Below are 27,726 nucleotides of genomic sequence, written 5' to 3' on the forward strand. Positions count from 1 at the left end.
GGGGGGGGTGGGTTGTGCCGGATCCACAGGCTAGAAAGAAAGGGGAACAGTAGCGTGGGCGGGAGCGAAGTCGATCGCTATGCGTGTGGTCTAGGTTCCCCTGGCCAGGTTGAAATTCGATTCAGAATCGTCCGCCTCTCACGGCATGAGATTGTTTAACGTTTTCGGTCGCACAGAGTAACAAGTGGAACATGATGATGATAATATTGCTATATGATTAAATGTTTGCTCTACCATGTTTGATTAGAGATAGTTGCAAACTTAGAATTGTTAAATCCAATTAGAATATGGCTAAGTAAAATCTGAAATTAAGGATCAACTCTTAGTGGCATTTTTGGCAAAACAAACTTCCAAACCAAAAAGCCTTGCATGTCTAGTTATCGGACTAAGTTATATTCGGAGACGGGTAAGTCTTGCAGAGTACTAGTATACTCAGCCTTGCTTGTGGCACTGTTTTTCATGTACTAACTTTGAGGATATGATTGCGAGTCATACTTGGCCGTGTACTTTGCCTCCGGGCTGGTCTGTTGAGTGGGATGGCCCTTCAGCTGGTGCTGACCACCCTCCAGCTGAGTGACGTGTTTCGTATGGGCTTTATCGATACGTCACTTCCTTTCGTTAGATGTTTTTATTACTTCCACTGAGACATTGACACTTGAATAATTTGAGTAGTCTGGAAATCTGTAGTACTTTACTATTCTGAATATGGTTTTGTAATAAATTTACTTTCCGCTGCAAACTCTGAGATGTATGAAATGATTTGTGTTGTAATCTCTGGGCTCACCTTCGTGTGAGTGCTGTCTGTGTGATCCTGGAATAGCGTGGCTTTTATTGAGGCTTCACTCGAGGAACTACCGGTGCGTGCCGAATTGGGTCGGAGTTGCCTAGCAACGAAGATCAGTGCACCCGGGCCCAGTTAGTTTGGGTGGTTCCGCCACAGCTTCATGCCAGGGTTCCCTGTTGGCTAGGATCCCACTACTGGATTTGGTATGCCCCCAGAATACATGATGCCATCATCGGCAGGGCAGCCAAGTACATCGGCTTCGCAGCCGATGAATCAGCAAGTTAATGCGTCGGTTCCACAACCGACCCAGTCTCAAGATGCCGCATCGGCTCCACAGCCGTTGGTTACGCCGGCATCAGCGCCTTCGCCAACAAATCCAAACAACATGTCGGCCCTATGGCTGACACCTCAACAACAAAATCTGGCGATGATGATACAACCCAAGTCTCCTACAGAGGTCCTGGCAAATAGAATTCCTCATGCCAATGGAGTCACCTGGGTGTTCCATGATCTTGCGATTGGTTTTGTGCGTCACGTGAACATGCCCAACATACCTCCTGTGGCACAGCAGTAGCCTAGTCAGAGATCAGCATAGAATAGTCATGGTAATGAGATGGTGCTCTACAAATCATAGTCTAATCAAGCCACCTAGCAAGTCGCGCAGACCGCATCGGCTGCTCAGCCGATGACTACACCCAGTGCACCGTCAACATCGGCAACTCTGCTGATAGCTCCACCAGCACTACAGCCATAATTAACTGATGGTCAGCAGATTGACTGAGCATCCAAGATTGCTGAGGCGATGAGAGATCAGTTTGGTTTGAAGCCAAAGTAGCAGAATCTGATGTACAGAATGTCATATCCAGCTGCTTATGAACAACTGCCATTGCCCCACAAGTACAAGCTTCTAGATTTCACCATGTTTTCTGGACAGGGGGAGGTCTCCACAGTGGAACACAACAACAGATTCATCAAGCAGTGTGGACAAGCAGCTCAGAATGATGCATTGAAAGTGCGGTTGTTCTCTATGTCTCTCTCTGGATCGACCTTTACATGGTTCACGACATTGCCAGCCAACTCCATTATATTCTGGGTCGATCTAGAGAAACAGTTCCACTAGTTCTTCTATTTTGGTATAGAGGAGATGAAGCTGACCGATTTGACCAACTTGAGCCAAAGGAATGATGAATCGGTCGCTGCATTCATTTAGAGGTTCAGGGATGCTAAGAATCGGTGCTTTAGTCTGGTTCTATCTGATCAGCAGCTTGTAGAAGTTGCCTTCCAAGGACTTTTGCCGCACATAAAGGAGAAGTATGCCTCCCAAGAATTCTACAGTATCAGTCAGATGGCTAATAGGATGATAGGAGAGATCAAACCATATGAGCAGAAGAGGGGCAACTTCCAGAAGAAAGTCAATTTCGTTGACTGTTCAGATACCTCTGATTCAGATGATGACCAGATGGTGGGATCGGCTGAATGGGTTCAGAATAATAAGAAGCCGATCTCATGTCCATTTGGTAACAAAGAACCCAAAAAATATGGGTTTGGTATTACTATGGCTGACAAGATCTTCGACTTGTTGCTGTCAGAGGGGCATATTAAACAGAAGCCGTATCATAGAATCCCGATAGATCGAGAGTTGAAGAATATCAAGTACTGCAAGTAGCACAATGCAACATCTCATGACAAAAATGAGTGCAAGGTGTTTTGTCAGCAGATACAATTGACTATAGAACAAGGTAGGCTCAAGTTTGAGACACCCAAAAAGCCGATGAAGATTGATAGGCATCTGTTTCCTGCTAACATGGTAGATGTTGGAAAGAAGGGAAATGCACTGCAGACAAAGGTGCTCACGTCGCAATCGGCCAAGGAATCTGGGGCTGTTGATCCCAAAGCACAGTTAACGTCCAATGAAGCCAAGGAAAAGGGGCCGCAAAAGAAAGAGGAGTCAGCGGCGCCAAAGAAGAAGGTCACGTCTCACATGTTGCTAAACAAGTTTCAACATGATAAAAAAAGGAGACAGTACACAGAAGAGTCTGCACGACGACATGAAGGGCACTGGAGATGTCCTTTCTTTGTGTACTGTTGGGAGGAAGGCTTGACTCTGCCGACAGTGGACAACTGTCCAGAGTGCAATGGTTTCTACCGTGAAGACCGATCGCACAAGAAGCCACATTTTGACCAGAGGCCTTGGGGACCGATCATCAGAGAAAGAATTGATGATAGATGCATCTATGTACATGATCAGCTGGGGAGCAGGGTTTCAGTGCATGATCGGCTGGGGGGCAAGACTATGCTGCGTGATCCTGCAGGTGGAAGGATTTCTGCCGATGAGCGGGTTGAACGGACTGCTGATGCTCAGGTTTCAGATGAATACCCACATCGCAGGGATCCAGAAAGAGAGCATGTTAATGACAACATTGATCAGCCTCGGTGGTGTCCAGCAGATTTGACCAGATCGCAGAAGAGGCGAGTTCAAAGGCTATGTCAAATAGAAGCGCTGGAGGAAGAAAGAAAGAAAGCACCTAGAAGAAGGGTCAGGTCAGAAGTCTGGTGTGTCAAGCCAAATGCCGATGATGGGTAGCAATCAGGATCATCGGCTGCACCTGTTAACATAGCTACCATGCTTTTACCGATCCAAGCAGTCAGTTTCCCAAACTATTCTTAATGGATGAGTTCCTAGAAGATGAAGGGAAGCTGGGGCATGGGTTCACATCGGCCAACGCTTTAAAAGAAGTTGATATTGGAGATGGAGATAGACCAAGACCGATGTTTATTAGTGCCAAGTTAGATCCTGAGTATAAACAGGAATTGGTAAAGCTGTTGAAAGAGTATAAAGATTGTTTTGCTTGGGAATATTATGAGAAGCCGGGATTGGATCGGTCTATTGTTGAACATCGGTTACCTATTAAACCTGGATATTGGCCACATCAACAAGGTTCAAGACGGTGCAACCCTAAGATTCTACCAGATATAAAGACCGAGATCACAAAGTTAATAGAGGCAAAGTTCATCAGTCAATGCAGATATGCTGAATGGATATCTAATGTGGTTCCTGTATACAAGAATGGAAAGTTGCGGGTCTGCATTGACTTTAGGGATCTCAACAAAGCTACGCCGATGGATGGTTACCTAATGCCAGTTGCCGATATGTTGGTGGATGCTGCTGCAGGACATAAGGTGATCAGCTTCATGGATGGGAATGCCGGATATAATCAGATATTCATGGCATAAGAAGATGTTCATAAAACTGCATTTAGATGTTCAGGGCATGTCGGTTTTATTCGAGTGGATCGTCATGATCTTTGGGTTGAAGAATGCTGGAGCAACATACCAGAGGGCTATGAACTAAACCATGAGATCATTGATGATGTTGTGGTGAAATCCAAGGGGTATCAAGAACATTTAGCCGATTTACACAAAGCTTTAGAATGTACTAGAAAACATGGATTAAAGATGAATCCTAACAAGAGTGCATTTAGTTTGTCGGCTGGTCAGTTCTTTGGGTTTATGGTTCATGAAAGAGGAATTGAAATTAGTCAGAAGACTATTAGAGCCAATAACAATGTAGTGGCTCTAGAAATAAAAGTTGAACTTCAATCATTAATCATCAAGATTAATTTTATTCGGAGATTTATTGCTAATCTATCTGGTAAAATACAGCCATTTAGTCCTTTTTTGAAGTTGAAGGCCGATCAAAAATTTGTGAGGGGAGAAGCACAGCAAAAGGCGTTGGATGAAATTAAGCAATATCTAACATCGCCTCCTGTGTTGGTTCCGGCATAAAAGCACAAGCCGTTTAAATTATATTTATCGGCTGATGAGCATGCTATCGGATTGGCCCTTATTCAAGAGTTCGAAGGAAAAGAACGTGTGATATATTTCGTCAGTAGAAGACTCTTGGATGCTGAAACCAGGTATTCTCCTGTTGAAAGGTTGTGTCTTTGCTTATATTTTTCTTGTACCAAGCTTAGGCATTATCTGTTATCGGCTGAGTGTGTTGTGGTGAGCAAAGATGACATTATTAAATATATGCTCTCGTTGCCGATTTTGAATGGGAGAACTGGAAAATGGATTCTGGCCTTGTCAGAGTTTGATTTGAGATACGAATCGGCTAAAGCAGTTAAAGGACAAGTCATGGCCGATTTTGTTGTTCAACATTGTGGGCCAGAAGTGAGAGTTGTTGATCTAGTTCTATGGACATTGTTCTTTGATGGTTCATCATGTGGAGTTGGATCTGGTATAGGCATTGTCTTGGTGTCGCCTCGGGGGGCAACATTTGAGTTGTCTTTTCCAATAGAAGCTACTGCTACCAACAATCAGACTAAGTACCAGGCTTTGCTTAAGGGAATTCAGCAGTTGCAAGAAATTGAGCCGATGCAGTAGAAATATTTGGAGATTCCATGTTGGTGGTCAATCAGTTGATTGGCATATATGAATGCAAGGATGATATTCTGCGAGTTTATCACGAAGAATGTTGCTAATTGCTGAAAGAATTTAAAAAGGTGACCATAGAACATGTACCCAAGCTTTATAATGGTGATGCCAATCGGCTGGCACAGCATGCTTCTGGTTATCGGTCGATGGAGGGTGTGATGGCTTTGGAATTACCTGCTGATGATTGGAGGAAAGAGATTGTAGATTATTTGGAAGATCCCTCCAAAAAAGTGAGCCGAAGAATCAGATTTCAAGCGGCTAAATATGTGTTGCTTGAGGGGGAGTTGTATTACCGAACGATTGATGGAGTTTTACTTAGATGCCTTGACAAAGGAGAAGCTAAGGTCTTGATGGGAGAGATACATGAAGGTGTCTGTGGTTCACATCAATCGGCGTATAAGATGAAGTGGATGATTAGGAGAAATGGATACTTTTGGCCAACCATGTTAGAAAATTGCTTCACTTATTATAAAGGTTGTCAAGGGTGTCAGAAATTTGGTAATGTACAGAGAGCACCGGCATCGGCTATGAATCCCATTATTAAGCCGTGGCCGTTCAGAGGATGGGGAATTGATTTAATTGGACAAATTTATCCACCATCTAGTAAGAATCACAAATTCATACTAGTGGCAACAGATTATTTCACCAAATGGGTCGAAGCAATCCCTCTGAAGACTGTGACATCCAAAGAGATGATTGAGTTTGTAAAGGAACATATTGTTTATCGCTTTGGTACCCTACAAACTTTTACAACCGGTCAAGGCAGTATCTTTATTTCAGAAGAGTTTGGAGAGTTTGCTGCGAGTTTGGGAATTAAATTATTAAATTCTTCTCCATATTATGTCCAAGCCAATGGTCAGGCAGAAGCTTCCAACAAAGGGATCATTAAGTTAATTAAGAGAAAGATCGAAGAATAACCAAAGAAGTAGCATACAACTCTTAATGAAGCTTTGTGGACTTACAGAATGTCTTGCCATGGGGCTACTAAAGTGTCTCCATATCAGCTAGTCTATGGGCATGATGCTGTGCTTCTTTGGGTGACTCGGCTTGGTTCCAGACGAGTTACATTTCAGGATCAGTTGACGGCTGGGGATTATGCCGCGTTAATGAAAGATGAGTTGGAAGATTTGGCTGGACATCGGCTGAACGCTCTCATAAATATTAAAGCCAATTAAGTCAGAGTGGGCCGATGGTATAATAAGAAAGTCAAAGCCAAATCTTTTGACCAAGGGGATCTAGTGTGGAAACTGGTCTTGCCGATAGGAACAACAGATCCCAAGTTCGGCAAGTGGTCCCCGACGTGGGAAGGGCCATACAAGATCAGCAAATGTGTTCCTGGAAATGCGTACATTCTGGAGATGTTAGAAGGAGAAGAGTTTTTCAGTGCACTTAATGGCAAGTATATGAAGAGGTATTACCCAAGCGTGAGGGTAGATGCATAACCGATTGTACTAAGAAATCGGTTGGTTTCAAACATAGCCGATACAGAGAAAGTATCGCCTTTAGTGCAAAAATAAGAAGGGGCTTGATCGTAACGTAGCGTGTTCAGGTACTTTCATGGCCAATATGACATATATCGCCCTTGGATCAAAAATACAATCCAAACGCATGATTCATGTTTGATTCGGATTTTCTATTCGATTTTGGATTATGGAGATGTATTGGTTCGTTCGGTATGATTGCGAAACAAAAATTAAAGGAGGAAGAAGGAAAAGAAGGCTCTGGCCGATGAAGAGACAACAGTGCCGATAGGGTAATTTATAGCCCAAAGTGAGGAAGATGGATCGGTTGCGGTGCGCCGGTACAGTTTTGCCCTTGGATTTAATTGAGGAGCGTATGGGTAAAAAAATGCAAGGTGAATCGGTAGATTACCGTTGTGCGGACGAGAAGGTGAAAGGTTAAGGATAAAGAAGAGATTTTCGTTCGCCACCCGCATGGGAAGCGAGATGGCAATAATGAGAGGACCGTTCGACAGTGTAATCATGACAAAGGATTAATTTCAATGTAAAAATGATATTTTTACTCCAAAATTGGGGGGCATGTGTTGACACTAGATTTTGACACATGTCAAGGAAGAGTATTGCAAAGGAGAAAAGGTTCTGCGCTGTACGATCGATGGATTTGGAGGGGTGGTCGTGTATCACCACAGAAAATCTTGTTGACCGGAGAAGGGGAGATTGACCAGATATTTTGTCTTCGGTTTGGCAAGAGTTGTCTTATTTTTAGAGTCAGATTTATTTTTAAAGAATAGAATCGTGTTTTGCCGTGATCCGCTAGGATTGTGTTAGCGTGGGGTATTGTTATTGCCATAAATTAACAGGGTTAATTTATGGGCCGAAAGCAAGATGGGCTTAAAGCAGAAGATTGAGGAAGGCTTGTAAATCGGCTCCTGCGTGAGCATATTGGCCACATTAGAGATAGAGTCCAATCGGGACAAGATTAGTTTAGATTGTTTCCGAAGTCTCCGGACTATAAATGTGTATCCTTTGTTATTCATGAAAGAGAGCGTCATCACGCCTCACAACAACAACAACTCTTGGCGCATTGCCACCCCTAAACCTAGGGTTTCATCCAAGTAAGTGCCATGCTGCCCTGATCGCTTCCTGCGATCAGGACAGCGTAGTTCTTGCTCTTACCTTGGTATTACTCGTACTGAAGCGTTTTTGATGGCGAGTAATACTAGTTATCTTGATGTTCGTAGCATGGCTTTTGGTAGATCTATTACGCTTCATTGCTTATCATCTACGAATATCATGTTGTTTCTGTGCTGTCACGTTTCAATCTTATGCTAGTTCTTGTCGCATAGAATTAGTCGCACAGAGGCAACACCCTGCTTCTTTTATGTTTAGTAGATCTGATCTGTTATGGTTTGCTCCTATCTTAGGAGTTGGCGTAATATCTGCTATGTTAGGCCTTGCAAACGGATTGGACGATCCGGTGGCGCAGTAGATGCTTTATCTTGACCTTGATAGGGATTGTTCCGGGAATCGGCTCTTGCTAGTTCTTAGGCCTCTGTTTTGGGTTATGGTCTAGTTATCTGTTGCGTTTATTAGGCCTAGTCACGTGTAGGATGTTCCGATCTAGCAGAGAAGCTTTTACCATCGTGGATTAGATTAGCTAGATTTAATTGAAGCAGCTTTACAATCATTCGCCTTATTCGTTGACATCTGGATGGTTACAGATCCAATCTGACACCGGGACTCGATCGGCTCTTTAAAGCCGATGCAAGAGTCGTCCCGGGGAGCCGACCACGGCTCGGACTTACATTTACACGTGTCTTTGTATGCAGGAAACTGTTCGGAGCACGTATACACCCTCCTGATCGGGTATAGGTCAGGTGGCACGCCCGGTTTTCCACAAAACTTCCGGGCGCGTGACGGAATTTGCGGGCCGTCGACGAGGGAGCAGTGCCTGCCAGCGCCCCAGCAACCTCTCGGCTCTTCGTGTTGCCCGTCGCTGCTCGCCGGTGGGTTTCGACTGACAACACATTCTGGCACGCCCGGTGGGACCGCTCTTCTCGGCAACAACGTCCACTGCAACAATGACCGGAGCTCAAGATCAAGAACCTACTCCAAAGCCCGTCACGTATGAAGAGCTATCTCCTGAACACAAGAAGAAATATGATGAGATCAAAGCTCTGCTGGAAGCCGATCTCATCGGCTCTTTCGAGAGGACCCGCAACCATGGCATCAGGTGGAAGGGGTTCTCGCCTGAAGGCACTCTCGACAATGTGGACCTGTCTGTACCATCAGAGGAGCGCACCAGGGCCCTGCGTCAGGAGATGAACTACATGGTGGCCCATGCACTTCATCGGCACTCTCAGAGCCTGATGAACGAGCTTGAGCGCATGGCACACCGCATCATCCAGGAGATAATCAAGAACTAGTACTCCCCATCAGGGCCAACCCTGGGGAGTCACACAGAGGAAGCTACGCTGCATTCCAGACCAGTGTTGCCATTCACGTTTGCGGCCCCAAGACCACAAAATTCGCCGATCTACGTCGTCCACAAGATCGGCGGTGATCCTGGAGAAGGCCAATTCCTCACCGAGCCACCCAAGGAGATCCCGCACGGCTACACGTGCGCCTACATCCCAGACAGCGTCAGTCCAGCACGCTCGGTGCAGATGGTGAACCCAGGAGCTTCTGGAGCAGACGCAGAGAAACAAGCGTGGCTGGCAAAGTACGCTACTAGGGCCGAATGCTAAGCCATCGGCCCCAGGAGTTCTCAGTGTGGAGCAAGTCAGTGCAATACTGAGAGACCAGTTCGGCATCCTGCCCAAGAGGAAAGCGATCGGCTATTCCAAGCCGTATCCAAGTGATTATGACTTGATCCCACTGCCACCCAAGTATCGGTTTCCTGAGTTCACCAAGTTCAACGAGTCAGAAGGAGCCAGCTCCATCGAGCATGTGAGCCGATACTTAACGCAGCTTGGGATGATCTCAGTATCAGATCCATTGAGGGTCCGGTTCTTTGGCCAATCCCTGACAGGTCCCAGCTTTTGGATGGTATGCATCACTGGCTCCGGATTCGATCCGGACTTGGAGGCAGCTTGAAGATCAATTCCACACCCAGTACCACTCGGAGGCTGCTGAAGCTGGAATTGCCGACCTCGCCCAGGTCAGGCAAAAGCGAGGAGAGACCGTGTCGGAGTACATACAGCGCTTCAGAGAAGTCAACAACCGATGCTACTCGTCACGCATCACAGAAAAGGAGGCAGTCGATCTGGCTATCCTGGGACTCGCTAAGCCGATCAAGGATGCGGCTTTCCAGTTGGAGTTCACATCTCTGGCTCACCTGGTGCAGAAGCTTACAGCGTACGAACATTACCATCCTGAGCTGTACTAGGACAAGTTCAAGCGCCATGTAAACATGGCCCAGGCGGATGAATCTGACGACTCTGGCGAGGAGCAAGAAGTAGCCGTGGCAGAGTGGACCTGGGGGGCAAACCCTGTCTTGTGCAAGTGGGTCAAACAGCAGGGAATTGTGAAGGGCTTCGACTTCGACGTGACCAAGGCAGAGCAGATCTTTGATTTGCTCCTCAAGGAAAAACAGCTGAAGCTCCCAGAGAACCACAAGCTACCGACGCCACAAGAGCTGCAGGGGAGGCTGTACTGCAAATGGCATCACTCGTTCACTCATGCCACGGGTGAATGCAAGGAGCTGCGTCGACAGATCCAATCGGCTATCGAACAAGGCCGATTGATCCTGGCTCAACACACCATGAAGGTTGACACGAAGCCCTTCCCACCGGTTAACGTTGTGGAGCTGTCAGACTTCGGATCCGAAGGCCAGGATCTAGCATTCCAGATCAACATGGTGGGACCTGTGCAGCCGCCATAACAAGCAGAGGAGAGAGGCCATTTCTGGCAAACGGCCGCAAGATGAACACGAGTTGGAGCAGTAACATGTGACTGAAGAGCAAGTACGTCATATCCGCAACCAGCTCCCAGCTTCTAATCGGCTCCTAGAAAAATATCAGTACCAGTACAACCTGCGCCGCTGACGCGAATCGGAAGAAGACGAGTACGAGCACCGCACGGGAAGGACGTTGGGAAGGCGCTAGGCTATACGCGACCATTGGCATTGCCCGTTCTTCAGGTATTGCTGGAACTCCGGCATGAGCCGATTGCCTACTATAGATGATTGCTTGGAGTGCAGGACTCGAGGGTGCCACCAGGATGATACATCGGTGTTCCGGCGCTTGGGACCCAGAACACGTCAAGGCAATCATGTGACGCGACCATTCAGGGGTGATTCCGAGCCAGAAGGAGAAGACAGGTGCCATCGCCCACGGTGGTGTCCTGACGGGCTGAATTGCTCGCAGAAACGCAGAGTGCAGCGTTTGTGCAACCTGGAAGAGGCAGAAGCCAAGTACCTCGACGTGCTAGGGAAGGCGCGTCCGGATCTCGCGGAGCAAATCAGGCGACCACGAAGGGAGGAGAGGCGCTCTCCAAGGAAGGAGTGGCAGCCCCAAGCAGGCAAAAGCCGATGAGAGGCCATCGGCTGACGTGAATATGGTGTTCGTGCTCCCATCGGAGTTTCGGGCACCACAACCGGAAGAATTGGCTATCGCGCAGCTGGATCTCGGCCCGCGGCCAATCATCTTCGAGAAGCCCAAGGAGAAAAGCTACAAGCACCTGAAGGGATTGTATCTTCAAGGGCCTCATCAACGGCAAGAATGTGAACAGAATGTTGGTCGACACTGGCGCTGCAGTCAACTTGATGCCGTACTCTGTGCTGCGCTGATTGGGTCATTCTTCTACTGATCTGATCAAGACCAACGTGATGCTCAATGACTTCAACGGACAACCATCAGAAGCAATGGGGGTTCTTAACGTGGAGCTGACAGTTGGCTACAAGACAATCCTGACTTCGTTCTTCATCGTCAACAGCAAGAGTACATATACGGTATTGCTTGGGAGGGATTGGATCCACGCCAACTGCTGTATCCCTTCCACAATGCATCAGTACCTCGTTCAATGGGATGGCGATGAAGTGGAAGTAGTCCCTGCAGATGATTCCAGCGAAGTTTCCCTCGCAGACATGAACGCGTGGGATGCAGAAGGACAAGAGCCGATCTCAGGGATTGCCCTGGAAGACTGTGATCGGATCGAAGCGACAAAAAACAGACTGAGGCTGGTCTTATCCACTAGCCTCACAGAGTAGGTGCATCCTGGCATGCTGATAGAGAGGTCGGTCCCGGCGACCGGCCCCAAAAAATAGGAAAATCCTGTTTGGGTTCGGAATTGTTACATCATGTACACACGATGGCCTGCTCTGGCAGTTGGCCACTCATCGACTATTTGATTTCGAATTATAATGGAAGTGTAGAAGCGGCCAGCCCACACGGTTGGCCAAATAATTTTTCTTGTCATCTCCCCGTGTTTGCCACTGATCTTGCAGACAATGAAGACTCGCCTGCATTCGCAGCTGGTTTTTCAGATGACGGCAAACTCGGATACGGGTTCACATCAGCTGATGATTTGGAAGAGATTGACATCGATCCTGGGGATAAGCCACGGCCGACATTTATCAGCAAGAAGTTGGATCCGGTCTTGCGTGAGGAGATGATTGCATTACTGAAAGAGTATCGGGATTGTTTTGCATGGGACTACATTGAAATGCCCGGTCTAGGATAGAAGCATCGTCGAGCATCGGCTCCCGCTCAAGAAGGGATTTCGGCCGTTTCAGCAACCAGCACATCAGATGAAGGCCGAAGTCCTAGAGGAAGTCAAGAAAGAAATTGAGAAGATGTTGGATGCTGGGTTCATCAGGCCGTGCCGGTATGTAGAATGGATCTCCAGTGTAGTGCCGGTGCAAAAGAAGGATGGCCGATGGCGTGTCTGCGTCGATTTTAGAGATCTCAACAGAGCAACTCCGAAGGATGAATACCCGATGCCTGTTGCAGAGACATTGATCAATGCCGCTGCTGGCCACAAAATGATGAGTTTCATGGACGGTAATGCCGGTTACAACCAGATCTTCATGGCCCCAGAAGACGTGAACAAGACCGCGTTTAGAGTGCCAGGCGCAGTTGGCTTATTCGAGTACTTGGTTATGACTTTTGGACTGAAGAATGCCGGTGCAACGTACCAACGTGCCATGAATTACATTTTTCATGATCTCATCGGCAGATTGGTAGAAATCTACATTGACAATGTTGTGGTCAAATCCAAATCGGCTGGGGGGCATCTAGAAGACCTGCGCCAAGTTTTGGAACGAACTCGAAGGTTTGGGCTCAAAATGAACCCAAAGAAGTGTGCCTTCGGTGTATCGGCCGGTCAATTTCTGGGATTCCTGGTGCATGACCGGGGAATCGAGATCGGCCTAAAGAGTCAAGAAGCTGTGAAGATGATGAAACCACCTACTACGAAGAAAGAATTGCAGAAACTCATTGGTAAAATTAACTTTGTCAGACGGTTTATCTCCAATCTATCTGGGCGTATCGAGCCGTTCATGGGTTTGGTGAAAATCAAGTCCGATGATGAGTTTCGCTGGGGGGCAGAACAACAGCAAGCTCTTGATGAAATCAAAGAATATTTGTCAAAGCCTCCAGTGTTGGTTCCTCCTCAGTATGATAGGCCATTTTATGTGTACCTATCCGTGGGTGACACTTCCATTGCTTCGGTGCTAGTCCAGAAGCATGACGGCCAGGAGAGGTTGGTTTTCTATATCAGCAGACGCATGTTAGACGCCGAGACCAGGTACCCTGAAATTGAGAAGCTTTGCCTTTGCTTATACTTTACATGTACAAAGCTTCGTCATATTTTGCTCTCGGCGGAAACAATTGTTATATGCAAATCGGATGTCATAAAGCACATGCTGTCGGCTCCTGTCCTGAAAGGCCGACTTGGAAAATGGATGTTTGCATTGTCAGAATTCGATATCCGATATCAGCCTACAAAAGCAGTCAAGGGACAGGCACTGGCGGATCTTGTTGCGGACAGGATCAGCACTGATATTGCTGCGGTATTTATTCGTGCTTGGGCTATGTTCTTTGATGGATCGGCTTGTGATGATGGGTGCGGTGTGGGAATTCTGTTGGTCTCGCCTCGTGGGGCGACATATTCCTTTTCCATCAGAATGACTGCCCTGTGCACCAATAATTTGGTGGAATATGAAGCCGTTCACAAAGGGATGGAACTACTCCTTGAAGCTGGAGCAGAAGCGGTGGAAATTTTTGGGGATTCAAAGTTGGTGATTTCTCAGCTCACTGAGGAATATAGATGTGAGAGCGAGGCTCTTTTCCCAATATGGGTGCAATGCCGTAAGTTGATGTCACAATTTAGGTACATCAATTTCCACTGGATACGCAGGACTCTGAACAGTGAAGCCAATGATTTGGCACAGATGGCTTCCGGGTACAGGGAAGCAGCCGATGGAGTCGACGTGGAGGTTCAGTTTCTTGAGCCCGGAGACTGGAGAGCCGATATCTTCAATTACTTGAAGGATTCGGCTCGGGGGGCACCCAGAAGGATAAGACTCAAGGCCATGAAGTACGTTTTGATAGGGGATGACATGTTCTACAGGACCTTGGAAGGACTATTGCTCAAGTGTCTGGGGCCTTCAGAGTCAAATCGGCTCTTGCATGAGGTTCATGAGGGAGCCTGCGGTACGCACCAATTGGCTCATAAGATGAAATGGCTGATTAGGCGATCGGGTTATTATTGGCCCACTATGCTTGAAGATTGTTTCAAATATTACAAGGGGTGTCAACCATGTCTGAGGTTTGGCAAAATTCAGATAGTGCCAGCATCAGTGATGAATCCTATCATCAAACCCTGGCCATTCAGAGGTTGGGGCATGGACATGATTGGACAGATCAACCCGTCGTCTAGCAAGGGTCACCAATGGGTCTTAGCTGCTACAGATTATTTCACAAAGTGGGTAGAGGCAGTGCCCATGAGATCAGTAGCATCGAGAGATGTGATCAGCTTTGTCAAAGAACACATCATCCACAGATTTGGGATCCCTCAGACCATTACAACCGATGGAGGATCGGTCTTTATATCAGAGGAGTTTAGAAAGTTTGCCGATGACATGGGGATTAAGCTGATCAGATCATCTCCGTATTATGCCCAAGCCAATGGACAGGCTGAAGCATCCAACCAGAGCCTTATCAAGCTCATAAATAGAAAGATCGATGAATATCCTAGGCGCTGGCATGAGGTGTTATCAGAAGCTTTGTGGGCATATCGTATTTCGTGTCATGGGTCCACTAAGACGTCGCCGTACCATCTAGTCTACGGCCAGGACGCTGTGCTACCATGGGAAATCACGGCTGGATCAAGGCGTGTTGAGTTTCAGAATGATCTATCTGCCAAACAGTATGCAGCCTTGATGGACGATAATGTGGAGAACCTGACAGAGCTAAGGCTTTGGTCGCTGGAAAAAATCAAAGAGAACAAAGCTAAAGTTGCCCGTGCATACAACAAGAAGGTCAAGCCTAAGGATTTCCGAGTTGGAGATTTGGTTTGGGAGGCGGTATTGCCATTGGGAACTAAAGACAAAAAGTTTGGTAAATGGTCTCCAACTTGGCATGGGCCATACAAGGTTGATCAGGTTTTGCCTGGGAACGCATACATGCTCGAGGAATTGGACGGTGTCAAGTTTCCTATTGCTGTCAATGGTCAGCATCTCAAGAGGTATTTCCCGAGCATGTGGGAAGGCGAGTAATGAAAGCTGATGACATCCATCTGGCTATATCACGACAGGCCAACACGTTGAGTTGGCCAGTAAAAAAAAAGAGTCATGAAAGGCCAACACGTTGAGTTGGCCAGTAAAAAAAAGAGAAAAATCATGACAGGCCAACACTTTGAGTTGGCTAGTGAAATATATGAAAAGTAAACAGCCGATGTGTGACCATCGACTTCATGTGTTTTTAAAGAACAGTTATGAGTTTCAAGTTAACAGGCAGTACTAATTCTCTCTTGAGCCTATCTACTGGTTCAGGAATTCCTCTATGGCATGGATGGCTTCAGTACGGACGGTGTCTGCTCGTGCTACAATCGCTTCGTCATCCTTGTCATCGCCTGTAACTATCTGCCGACTCAAGGTGCTGATCTCTGCAAACTCTGTTTGTATCTGCTTGGATATTTCCTGGGTTTCTTGCTTGGAGTTTGCGATGGAGGTTTCCTCGGCCTAGATGAGTTCTTTGGTGGTGCGGACCTTTTCTTCAAGTTCCGTCAGTTCTTTCTTCAGGAGGTCGAGTCGGTTCATGTTGGCAGACACGTCAACTTTGATATCTAGAATTGCTTTCTTCTGGTTGAGGGCCTTGCACTTTTGGGTAATGTCAGCTTTCAGAGAAGCTTGAGAGCAACGTGCTTCCATCCTTTGTTGTGCTTTACTGACTTCTATCCGAAAGAATGGGAGGTTGCTGGCTGACCAGAGCTTGATTTGCAATGGCTCCGGAAGTTGGGATTCTATTTGCTCGAAGATGCTCTTTATTTTGCTGGAATCGTCAACCAGAGCGGTGATTGGAGCAGACAGGAGATCCTTGATGAGTCGAAGCTGATGTGTCAAGTTAGCCGATTGCTGCAGAGATGATGTTTCTGCTCCAGGGACAATCAGACCCATTGATGCTGGGTCGAAGGAAAGCAAACCTGAAATGTCAAAGCTCTATGGACATCTCTGGAGTTAGAACAAGATGCATTTGTGAAGCTATCGGCTGGTTCAGAATTGGTTTTATAATGTCACCTGTTCTGAAGAAGAAGTGTTGGTCGGTTCGGGAGCAATCGTCCTATCAGAGCTGGTATTAGCGTCAAGTGCATCGACTGTATCAGCTTGTTCTTTGTTTGTATCCATCAGTGCATCAGGAGTTGCAGCTATCTCATGTTGATTCAGGCTTTCTACGTTGGAGGTTTCTTCAGCTGCATCCTGGAAATAGAATTATAATCAACCAAGGTACATGTGTATGATATAAGTTCTTGAATGATGGGTTACCTGGTTGGTGTTGGACTCTGATGGACTTGGAGGGGATGGTACTGGTTTTTTGATGACACGCGTTGTGATCATCTTCCTTTTCTTGGTCAAGACTCGGGGGGCAATGTTTGCAGAAGTTTGTCTTCGCTTGGAAGCCGACTGGAGTAAGTCTGGCTGAACAGTCATTATCACTTTCTTCATTGGTGGTGATCCTTTGCAGAAGAGTACATTAGGAGCAGTTGGAAGGAAGTGAAATGGCTCCCCAGTGCTGGTCATGGGTTCTGGACCATCTTGTTGCTGCTGACAGGATGAGCAGGTTCAGCCAAGAGAAAGGAATAGAGGACTCAGGAGAAATGAAGTGCATAAATTCAGTACCTCTTCCTCGAGGATTACATATTTAGGATCGATTTGCTGCAGTAGAGGACCTAGAGCTTTCCTGAATACATATGTTTTCCACATTCCCCACCAAGTGCTGAAGCCGGTTGATGAGGATGTGAAGGACAGATCAGCTGGTATTGGAATGTGGAGGTCATCAAACATGCTGTAGCATCTTGAACTGGTAAGACCGTCAGGCAGATCGGCTCTACTCTCCACCAAGTGGTGAATATGGAAGTGGGGAGGGATCTGTCCTAGACCGAATTGTCGAGCTGCTATGGTTGGTTGGTAAGATTCATAACCTGGCTTGATAATTCTATTGGAGGTGCTGATGCCAACGGGGAGGAAGCCAGGTCGAATCATCAGAGATTATAGATGCCGAGTGCTGTCGTCATCGGTAAAGTTATCTAATCTGAAGGCAGTTGGGTTTTCGAAAGATTCAGATTCAGTAAATGGGAAATATAGAGGATTATCTAGTCCTTTGTAAAAGACTCTAAACCAGTTTGCTGCATCTGCTGAATTCAATTTACTGCCAGGGAGACTGAATAAAGCTTGGCCATAACTAGTACATCTAATTGGTTTGCCGTTCTCATCGGGAAAGGAGTTCTTGGTTAGGCCTTGGAAGTTGGGAATATGGTGCTGGAAGTACAGTTGTGCCCACAACTGAATAAACCACCAAGGGCCTCCGGTTCTCAGTTTCTTATGGTTGAGCAAGTTAGATGTCATCAAATGGAGATATCTGTATGTTTCTCCAAGAAAAAGTTTTCCTAGGCCGGTGTGATTACCATGGGCCAGGTGATAGGCCAAGGGGAGATAGTTCTTAGTTGGAGCTAAAGAAGGACCACAGAAGATGAAGTGCTCTAGCCAAAAATTTAAGAAGGCTGTGTGTTCCTTCTCAGTCACTGGACCTTTTGTTTTCATGTGCTGACTCATGTAAGTACCCCAGTTTGTGCAGTTAACCTTGGAAGAAAGTTTAAAGGGGACTTCTGCCATTTTGTGAGCAGTAGGATTAGGAGAGCTAATGTCTAAGTCCAGTGATCATGGTAACATCTAGCAGAGTAGGAGTCATGGGTCCATGACCAAAGAGGAAACAATTCAGAGCATCGGACCAGAAATAGCTGATGGTTTTCAGAAGATTTTCATCTTTGTCAAGAGGTGATAGTGATAAACTAAGTGCGTCGGCTATGTTCAAATCCTTCCATAAGGGCATGTGAGCTTTCGCTACTCTGTTGTACCATGTAATCCAGCTTTCAGGTGGGTTAGGCCAGGCTCTTAAGCAGTCGGCCTAGAGGTTCAAGTCGATGTTTTGACTCACAAAAGGAATCCTATTTGCTTCACAAGAGATCAAATCTATGGGGTTTTCATGGGTTTGTGGGCCAAGGCAGAAAGATTTTGGATTAGACGGATGCGGCAAAAGGATGTCTGACACCTGAAGTTCAGAAATATGCGTATGATGTTATGTTTCATAGTTTCAGTTTCAGAAACTTGGAAAGCTGAAGAAAATTAGAGGTTTAGGCCGAATATTACCTTCAGACCGCAGATTATCGTATCATCAGTTGCAGAGCTTGTTGTTTGAGTTGCAGAATCTGCCATGGTACAGATCTGTCGACTTAGGGTTTGCTTGCTGTGTGCTTTGATTCGAATTCTGGTTGCTTGAAGAGTTCTTGCTCGGATTTGTAGAGCTTGGTTTTTGAATTGCACTCGAATTTCAGGGTTCGTCGAGTTCGGTTCAGACTGGAAGTATTATTCTTCTGCGGGTCGCTTCTAGTTTGAATTTCGTCGGCTCTTGGATATTTATGGAAGCCTGATGCGTTGCCATCGGCTTTTTGGAAGGTTAACAAAGACACAAAATTGGGGAAACTCGATTTCATTAAAAGGAAAGTTCATTACAAGGAAAGCCGATTTTACAAAGGAATCAATCCTTCGGCTTTTGATCCTACTCCTACGATACCACTACTACTGTTCGTAGGTACCTAGTACCTACGACGTTTGGGGCTTCGGGCCGGCATATCTCCGCTGCTGTCGTCGTCGCTGCCGTCGTCGTCGTCGCTGCTAAAGGCACTGCTGCCGCCTTCAGACCCGGAGTCGCTCCAGCCGTCGTCGTCGCCGCTGATCTCCTCCTCGCTGTCCTCCTTGGAGGACCCGAGGAACCGGAAAGGCTTTCCGCCCATCGGCTCGTCGTCATCGGAGGGGGAGTCAATCTCCTCTTCCGAGGAAGAGTCGACTCCGTCCGACGGGGGGTCTTCTTCCTCGTCCTTCTCTGACTCCTCTTGGAACAGGAGCCGGAGGTCTTCTCCTTCAATTTCGGGCTCGTCCTCCTCGGAGGCGACCCCGAAGTCAAACTCCTCTGCATCCTAGTGCAGAGGAGCCAGCGTTTCATACGCTGCGATTGGGTCCCACTCTGGCGTCGGCTCCCGACTCTCCGGGATGGAGTCGACGGAAGAAGCAGGAAGGGGGGAAGAAGAGGGGGAAGAGGAAGAAGAGGAAGAAGAGGAAGAAGAGGAAGAGTCTCCGAAAGAGTTGGAGTCGGAGGAAGAAGAGATGGCCATGGCTGTTGGAGGATTGGGATGATTTCTGTGCTACTGGCTTTGGGAAGGAGTTTTGGTTATGAAGAAGAGCCGATTCGGAGTGAGATTAAATAGTGAAAAGGTAGAAGATGGATCGGCAGTTTCACATTCTACGAGGAGCCAGTTGCAGAGACGTTGCGTCTTCTTTGGTAGTTGTAGTATGGTTAATGAGCATTAACGGGAAGATGAAGCCATGGATTGGTTTTGGAACTATCATTGCCAAAACCAGGGGGGCATGTGTTATCGCCATAAATTAACAGGGTTAATTTATGGGCCGAAAGCAAGATGGGCTTAAAGCAGAAGATTGAGGAAGGCTTATAAATCGGCTCCTGCGTGAGCATATGGGCCACATTGGCCGTGTATCCTTAGATTTAGTTTAAGGTTAGAGATAGAGTCCAATCGGGACAAGATTAGTTTAGATTGTTTCCCAAGTCTCCGGACTATAAATATGTATCCTTTGTTATTCATGAAAGAGAGCGTCATCACGCCTCACAACAATAACAACTCTCGGCGCATCGCCACCCCTAATCCTAGGGTTTCATCCAAGTAAGTGCCATGCTGCCCTGATCGCTTCCTGCGACCAGGACAGCGTAGTTCTTGCTCTTACCTTGGTATTACTCGTACTGAAGCGTTTTTGATGGCGAGTAATACTAGTTATCCTGATGTTCGTAGCATGGCTTTTGGTAGATCAATTACGCTTCATTACTTATCATCTACGAATATCACGTTGTTTCTGTGCTGTCACGTTTCAATCTTATGCTAGTTCTTGTCGCATAGAATTAGTCGCACAGAGGCAACACCCTACTTCTTTTATGTTTAGTAGATCTGATCTGTTATGGTTTGCTCTTATCTTAGGAGTTGGCGTAATATCTGCTAGGTTAGGCCTTGCAAACGGATTGGACGATCCGGTGGCGCAGTAGATGCTTTATCTTGACCTTGATAGGGATTGTTCTGGGAATCGGCTCTTGCTAGTTCTTAGGCCTCTGTTTTGGGTTATGGTCTAGTTATCTGTTGCGTTTATTAGGCCTAGTCACGTGTAGGATGTTCCGATCTAGCAGAGAAGCTTTTACCATCGTGGATTAGATTAGCTAGATTTAATTGAATCAGCTTTACAATCATTCGCCTTATTCGTCGACATCTGGATGGTTACAGATCCAATCTGACACCGAGACTCGATTGGCTCTTTAAAGCCGATGCAAGAGTCGTTCCGGGGAGCCGACCACGGCTCAGACTTACGTTTACACGTGTCTTTGTATGCAGGAAACTGTTCGGAGCACGTCTACACCCTCCTGATCGGGTATAGGTCAGGTGGCACGCCCGGTTTTCCACAAAACCTCCGGGCGCGTGACGGAATTTGCGGGCCGTCGACGAGGGAGCAGTGCCTGCCAGCGCCCCAGCAACCTCCCGGCTCTTCGTGTTGCCCGTCGCTGCTCGCCGGTGGGTTTCGACTGACAACAGGTATAAATATGAGCCCCCCGGCTATTGTAAAGATTGATACACATCCAAACAAACAAATTTCACTACTTTCAATTTACTTTCTCATCGGCGACTTTGCCATCTTTTTTCTGTTTCGCTAGACTAGTAATGTACTTTTCTGTTCAAAAATTTTATTGAATAAGACCAATAGTTTTGTGGCTACAAGGCTGGATGTCTGTAGTTAAGATTTAATCTAGATAGTTAGTGAAACTCTCTAGATATTAATGGACTAATAACTTTTCTGAATTAAATAAGATACAAGGATGTAATTTCCTATCACTTTACAAACTTCACTAGTCTGTTTTCTTTTCTTTCAAAGCATAATCGATAGAACCAACCATCACTTCTGTAATGTTCACTTGTTACAGTGTCAAAGCGACCCATTTAGCTTCAATTTGTCTATGTGTGATCATTATTTATAGTTTGAAGTTGCTTCTGGTTTCATTTCATCTCGCTTTAGCAGAGACATGGACATGTCTAAACATGAAACAACCAGAAAATCTAATCAGTTGAGCGTGTAAGAAGAACTGCTAGGTGCCAAGCACGAACGCTTGCATACACGTACTAATAGTGCAATGGATGTCAGCCTTTCAAGAAAATTAGAAAAATATTGTTGATATTATGCTATAAATAAAAATATGAAAACAAAGAAATATTATATATTGTTTTCTAGTGGCCCCCAACATTTTTTTATCATTCATTTTTCTATATTCATGTTCTTTTGTATTCAAATTTGTTCTTCCATTATCTCTATTCCTCATTTTGCATCTTAAAATTTTTGAATTGGGTTTCTGATAGTGTTGTTCTTTTAATGTTTCAAACTACATGATGATCAAAGATCATATCATTGATACAAATAAAAAAAATTTCTATTCCAAAAATTGTATTGCATAAAACTAATTGTTTTGTACATACAAGGTTTTTGGGTTTATACTGTAGATATATGTAGTTAAAGATGGCATCTTGATAGTTAGTAAAACACTCTAGGTATTAATGGATTAATTACTTTTTCTAATTTGAATAAGATAGAAAGATGTAATTTCTCATCACTCTACAAATTTTACCAATATGTTTCCTTTTCTTCCAAGCATAATCAATAGAAGAAACAATCGCTTCCTAATCAATAGAAGAAACAATCGCTTCTGTTATATTTACTTGTAAAGTTGGCAAAGCAAGGCATTTGGTTTCGATTTCTCTATGTGCATCCCCTGTTTGTTTACGGCTTGAGGTTACTTCTGGCTCCATTTCCATCTCACTTGTTTTGGTAGAGACATAGACGTCTCTAAACTTTAACAATCGAAAAATCCAAGTTGTTGAGTGTCGAAGAAGAAATCATAGTGCAAAGCGCAAAAGGTCACCAATGGTACGTGTCTTGCGGTGGATATCAACCTTGCAAGGTGATGAGAAAAATAGTGTTGATATTTTTCTATAATGAGCTGAGGAAAACCCATAAATACTACTTACTGCCCACAAACCACAAATGGCATGGAACTGTTTCCTTTTGTCAATTATTTCTGCATTTTTGTGTTGTTTGGTGTTCCATGTTGTTCCTCCACTATCTATTCCTCACTGGGATCTTGAAAATTGGTAATAGTGACTGATTGTGGTTTTTGTTGAATGTTTTAAACTATGTGATGAGCAATGATCATATCGTTGACACAAATTAACAAATCATCTAAACATTTTTTAATCTTGCATAATGAACCTTTATATTATAGACTATTTACATTGCTATTCCTAATTTTGTCTTGTTAAAACAATGAGTTCGTGACTGTAAGGCTAGATTCATATTATAAAGATGTGAATGCAACTAGCTAATAGTTAGCGAAACACTCTAGGTATATATTATTGGATAACTAACTTTGCTAATTTGAATGAAGATAAAAGTATATAATTGTTTCACAACTAACAAATTTCACCACTGTTTTCTTTTCTTATCGAACATATATAGGCGACAAAAGCAACCACGGCTTCCGTTATGCTTACCAATATAGTGGACAAAAGCAAACCCGCCTTTGGTTTCGATTTCTCTATGCGTGCCCCCTGTTTGCGATTGAAGTTGCTTTTGCTTCCATTTTAACTCACTTTTTTAGCAGAAACACATATACCTCTAAAATTCAACAACCAAAAAGAGTAAAAGACCAAGCAGTCGAGAATGGAAGAAGAAATCCCAGGTGCCGAACACCAAAAACCGCCCACAAGAACGTGTCGCGCCATGGATCCCCATGGCGCCTTGCAAGATAACCAGCGGGATGCCCTTACACAATCTCCACTAGCTACCACCCTGGCGTGCTTGGTACAAGTGACAGACCATCAACAGCACCATAATCATCATGCATGCTTATCTTTCTCAATGTCATCAACCAAACATGTCCATGTCATCCTTCCACCACCACCCCTCCACCCCCAGCCTATAAATACTCCTTGACCCCTGGCTCACCTTCTCCATTCTCATACCCCCCCCCACCCAGTAGCCCTCGATCAGATTGAGTTAGCTAGTGAGTTCTCTACTACCTCCAACCATGGCTGCCCATGTGGACCCGCTGGTGGTAGGGAGGGTGATCGGTGATGTGGTGGACCTGTTCGTGCCGACGGTGGCCATGTCGGTGCGCTTCGGCACCAAGGACCTCACCAACGGCTGCGAGATCAAGCCGTCCATCGCCGCCGACCCGCCTGCCGCCCAGATCGCCGGCAGGGGCGACGACCTCTTCACCCTGGTCAGTACAGTGCTGATTTCATCGCGATACTTTTCAGTCCTCATGCGTGCTCTTGTTAATTAGATGGGTTACCGAACAATTACGCAATGGTATTAACCGCCACGTGCGCGCTGTTTTTATCCGTGATCAGGTTATGACTGACCCGGATGCTCCGAGCCCCAGCGAGCCGAGCATGAGGGAGTGGCTCCACTGGTAAATTCTTGACTACTTTTTACATGCCAGATGGTGATTCCCCTGCATCCTTGTCAGCATGTGCCGGATTTCCTGTCAATTTCTACTGTGCATGCTCTTTATTTACCTGATATTACTTTTCCTCTTATACTAATTTTCCTGTTTCTTTTGTGGTGGCCCTCCTGGGACAAAGACTGGTGGTCAACATACCAGATGGAACAGACCCTTCTCAAGGTAAACAACACACTACCTACTGTTTGCATGCTTCACTAGTTACTACATATACTAAAGCTCCAAGATTTGGAGCTACCCCGTGAGACGTGGCACCACATGGGACCCATGTACTGTTCATGCGGGACCCATGTGGGACCCACGTACTCTTTAGATGGGACACACGTACTATTTAAGTGGGACCCACATATTATTCTGTTGGGACCCGCACACATTGTTTTGTGGGACCCACCGTGGGTCCCTTTATCTTTATTTGAAAATACAAAATATATTTAATTACTCCCTATATATAAATATAATTGTTAGACTTTGTATACTACAGTCGCATGCGGTAGCTCTACTACTTTTTGAACTTTGCTTTCACTTCATAAGCTCGAAAAATATAATTAAATTATTCATTCATCGCTAATTTTATCTTTTTTCTCTACCAAAACAAATAATCATTGTAAGCTAATCCATCAACTATACCTATTAGCATAAAAAAATTAGTGAACTCCTACAAAAAGCTATATGTACCTCTTCGATACAATATTGTCTTGAACATAATAGAAGATAATATTTTCCCATTATTATTTTAGGTCAATATTTTTTTATAGACGCCAATAGCGCACCAACATGACTAGTTGTGTACTAACTACTAAGCAGTTGCTTCCATAATTATCTTTAACTCGAAGTAGCATAAGGCAGTAGGGGGTAGGGGTACAGAGGAGCTGGAGGTGGCCGGGGTAGTGTACAGCTAGGAACATCCATTTTTGCGTCGATCCATCGCTCATAGCTGCAAGTCGGCAGTAGGCGCCAGCCGGCGGTCGAAACCTGTCCAGGCGCGGAGGCGCAGGGCGAGGCGGCGGCGGGGCCCCCCGGCGGCACACGTTAGCCGGCCGGGCGCTCCTCCCCGCTGCGCGCGATGGTGCCCACGACGCGTGTCGACCGCAGCGGCGCACCCCGTCATGCCCAGCGGCCTCGCCGTCGTACCAGCTTGCACAACGGGCCACCAGTTGGTGTAAGCACGCATGCATACTAGTCCACCGTGTCCACCTCACCTTTGGCTCCTCTAACTTTGGCCGGTAGCTGCTGATCCTCTTGGTTAGGCTGCCAAAACAGCTGCATCTCGTCAGGTCATCACTCACTCAAGTTCTGCTATGTGCTTCATGCATGTCTTCGGTGACTGTTTGAGTTAGGTCCTCTGTTTGGGGAGGAGCAAAAGTTAACTGCTAAACTTTAGCACATATTAGCACCCATACATATGTTAAAGTTTTTGGGTCTTGACTAAAATTTAGCGCATCCATTTAGCACTTCCGTTTGAATGAGCTAGTGCTAAAGTTTAGCACACCTATTAACACTAGATCCAAACGGAGCTAGTCTTGTTCATGTATTAGTTTTTGTTTCCACATGTCCTGTTCTAGGTTGCCTGAAATTCATGTCATCAGTGTTGCTTGGAACAAAATTTTGTTAGTTTTAGATTCTCTCTTGTGTGCCGTGGACGTGGTATCCTCACTTTTATTATTATTATCCTGAATTCATATCGAAAGATCGAGTGCGTGTTGTTGTCCTGACTGATTGCAACTTTTCGTAAAGATCCATGTTTACATGTTCGGTCGCCCCACCGGTGCACACGTGTCGCCGGCCAGGTTATCCCTTCCGCGTGTTCGGTCTTGCTGACGCGCATTGTGGATCGATCGATGGATGTGCAGGTGAGGCGGTGGTGCCGTACATGGGCCCGCGGCCGCCGGTGGGCATCCACCGCTACGTGATGGTGGTGTTCCAGCAGAAGGCCCGCATGACGGCGCCGCCGGCGCTAGCGCCGGGGGCGGAGGCGGCGCGCGTGGGCTTCACCACCCGCGCCTTCGCCGACCGCCACGACCTGGGGCTCCCGGTCGCCGCCATGTACTTCAACGCACAGAAGGAGCCCGCCAACCGCCGCCGCAACTACTGAGACCGCCTCCTCGCCGGCGGCCGACCGACGGCGATGACCCAGGAAGAGCATGATGTGCTACCCAGCCGCCGTCGTCAGCGTCCATGAAGATGACAGTTGAAGCTTCATTCTGTATATGTTCCTTGAATAATTGAGCTGAACTGCATCTGTGCTTGTGATTGAGACATGTCCCGTTAATATATACCCCCTATCAACCTCTCGTGCCTGATTATTTCCCTTCAAGTTGCTATCTTGCATACATTTATTTTTTTCTTTTCTATAACTAGTGAAGATGTACATGCCACGTTTAAGTATTTAATTTTCCTTCCACTAAAAACGATATTATTTATTTTTCTTTCAAAAATAATATACATCTTTCTTTTTGTTCTATAAAACAATGATATCAATTATTATTCTTCCAAAATAAATAATAACGTGAATTATAGGTGAATACATGTGCAAAAAAAAATAAAGTGTGTGTGAAAGGAAAGTAATACACGAGTACAAGAGGTGGGTATAGGAAATTGCTGATGCAAAAAGTATTAGCATTTTTTTGGTGTAGTCATTTTTCTTCTATCAAAAATGGGTCACCACTCCCTTTGTCAAAGCTCTGGATCTGACAAGTGGGACCTCCATGAGTGATATGGTGGACTTAATTTTGGTGGGAAAAAGTTCTAATTATTTCAACTTTTATAATATAGATAATCCTTCCCCCTCATTGCAAAGATTTCGTACTTCCTTTTTGCTGGATATTTAGCTTTGGTTGGGGGGAAATATGGAATTGCAATAATACTTTTGATGTGGGTGCTGGGATCCGGTGACAAATTGGGGAATTCCCCTACATTCTACCTATGTGTTCCTAATTTGCCACACGCTTGTCAATTTGTGGCCTCGTATATGTGTGCCTGATTGCTTACCTAAAGTCATCCAGTATGGTGTACTGATGGGTTTTACACTTTTACGATATGGCACTGAGGCTGGTAGTGGTGGCCAACACTGAGCCGTCCATTAAGGTCACGCTGGACCAGTTCAACAAGGAGGTGATCGAGGATATCATGGAGGCGCAGGGGGCCGCGGCTGCGCGGAGCAGCGCGGCGCGGGGGAGCAGCAGCGACTGGCGCAGCGTCTCGGCGCCGCGGCAACGCGGGGATTAGTTAGAGGTATTAATTAGTGATTCTTAGGTATACTTTCAACTCTTTTAGTTTAAAATTTTATACTAATTCTTTAAAATCAGATCTAAATTAGTACAAAATTTTAAACTAAAGAAGGTTGGAGATACATCTAAGGGTCACCAATTCGAACCCCTAGGATTAGTAGTGGTTGTCCGGGGGCCGTGGCGACGCGGCGCATCATGGGGCCTCGGCTGCGTGGAGCGATGACGACGAGTGAGGCAGCACGGCGATGGCAGCGCAGCACACGATGCGGCGTGCATCGCGAGCACAACTCACGCCCTCACGCCGTGCTGCCAGCGATTTTTTTGTTTTTTATTCAATTTGTAGAGCCAGATCGCGGCGTTATCCAATTCTGAAAGTCTACTGCTAGGGGCGGGTCAAGCCCTCACGCCCCTAGCCATTTCTAGAGATATGGGTCAGGATATGACCCACCCCAAGAAATAAGTTTTTAGGAGCGACC

The 27,726-nt window shown here is 45.9% G+C and overlaps 1 pseudogene; it reads left to right on the top strand.

Annotated features, from left to right (window-relative positions):
* Positions 1-23,539: 23,539 nt before the first annotated feature.
* Positions 23,540-27,248, top strand: LOC120640035 (annotated as a pseudogene).
* Positions 27,249-27,726: the final 478 nt, after the last annotated feature.

The sequence above is a fragment of the Panicum virgatum genome, chromosome 7K (genome assembly GCF_016808335.1).
Source record: "Panicum virgatum strain AP13 chromosome 7K, P.virgatum_v5, whole genome shotgun sequence".
In the NCBI taxonomy this organism is placed as follows: domain Eukaryota; kingdom Viridiplantae; phylum Streptophyta; class Magnoliopsida; order Poales; family Poaceae; genus Panicum; species Panicum virgatum.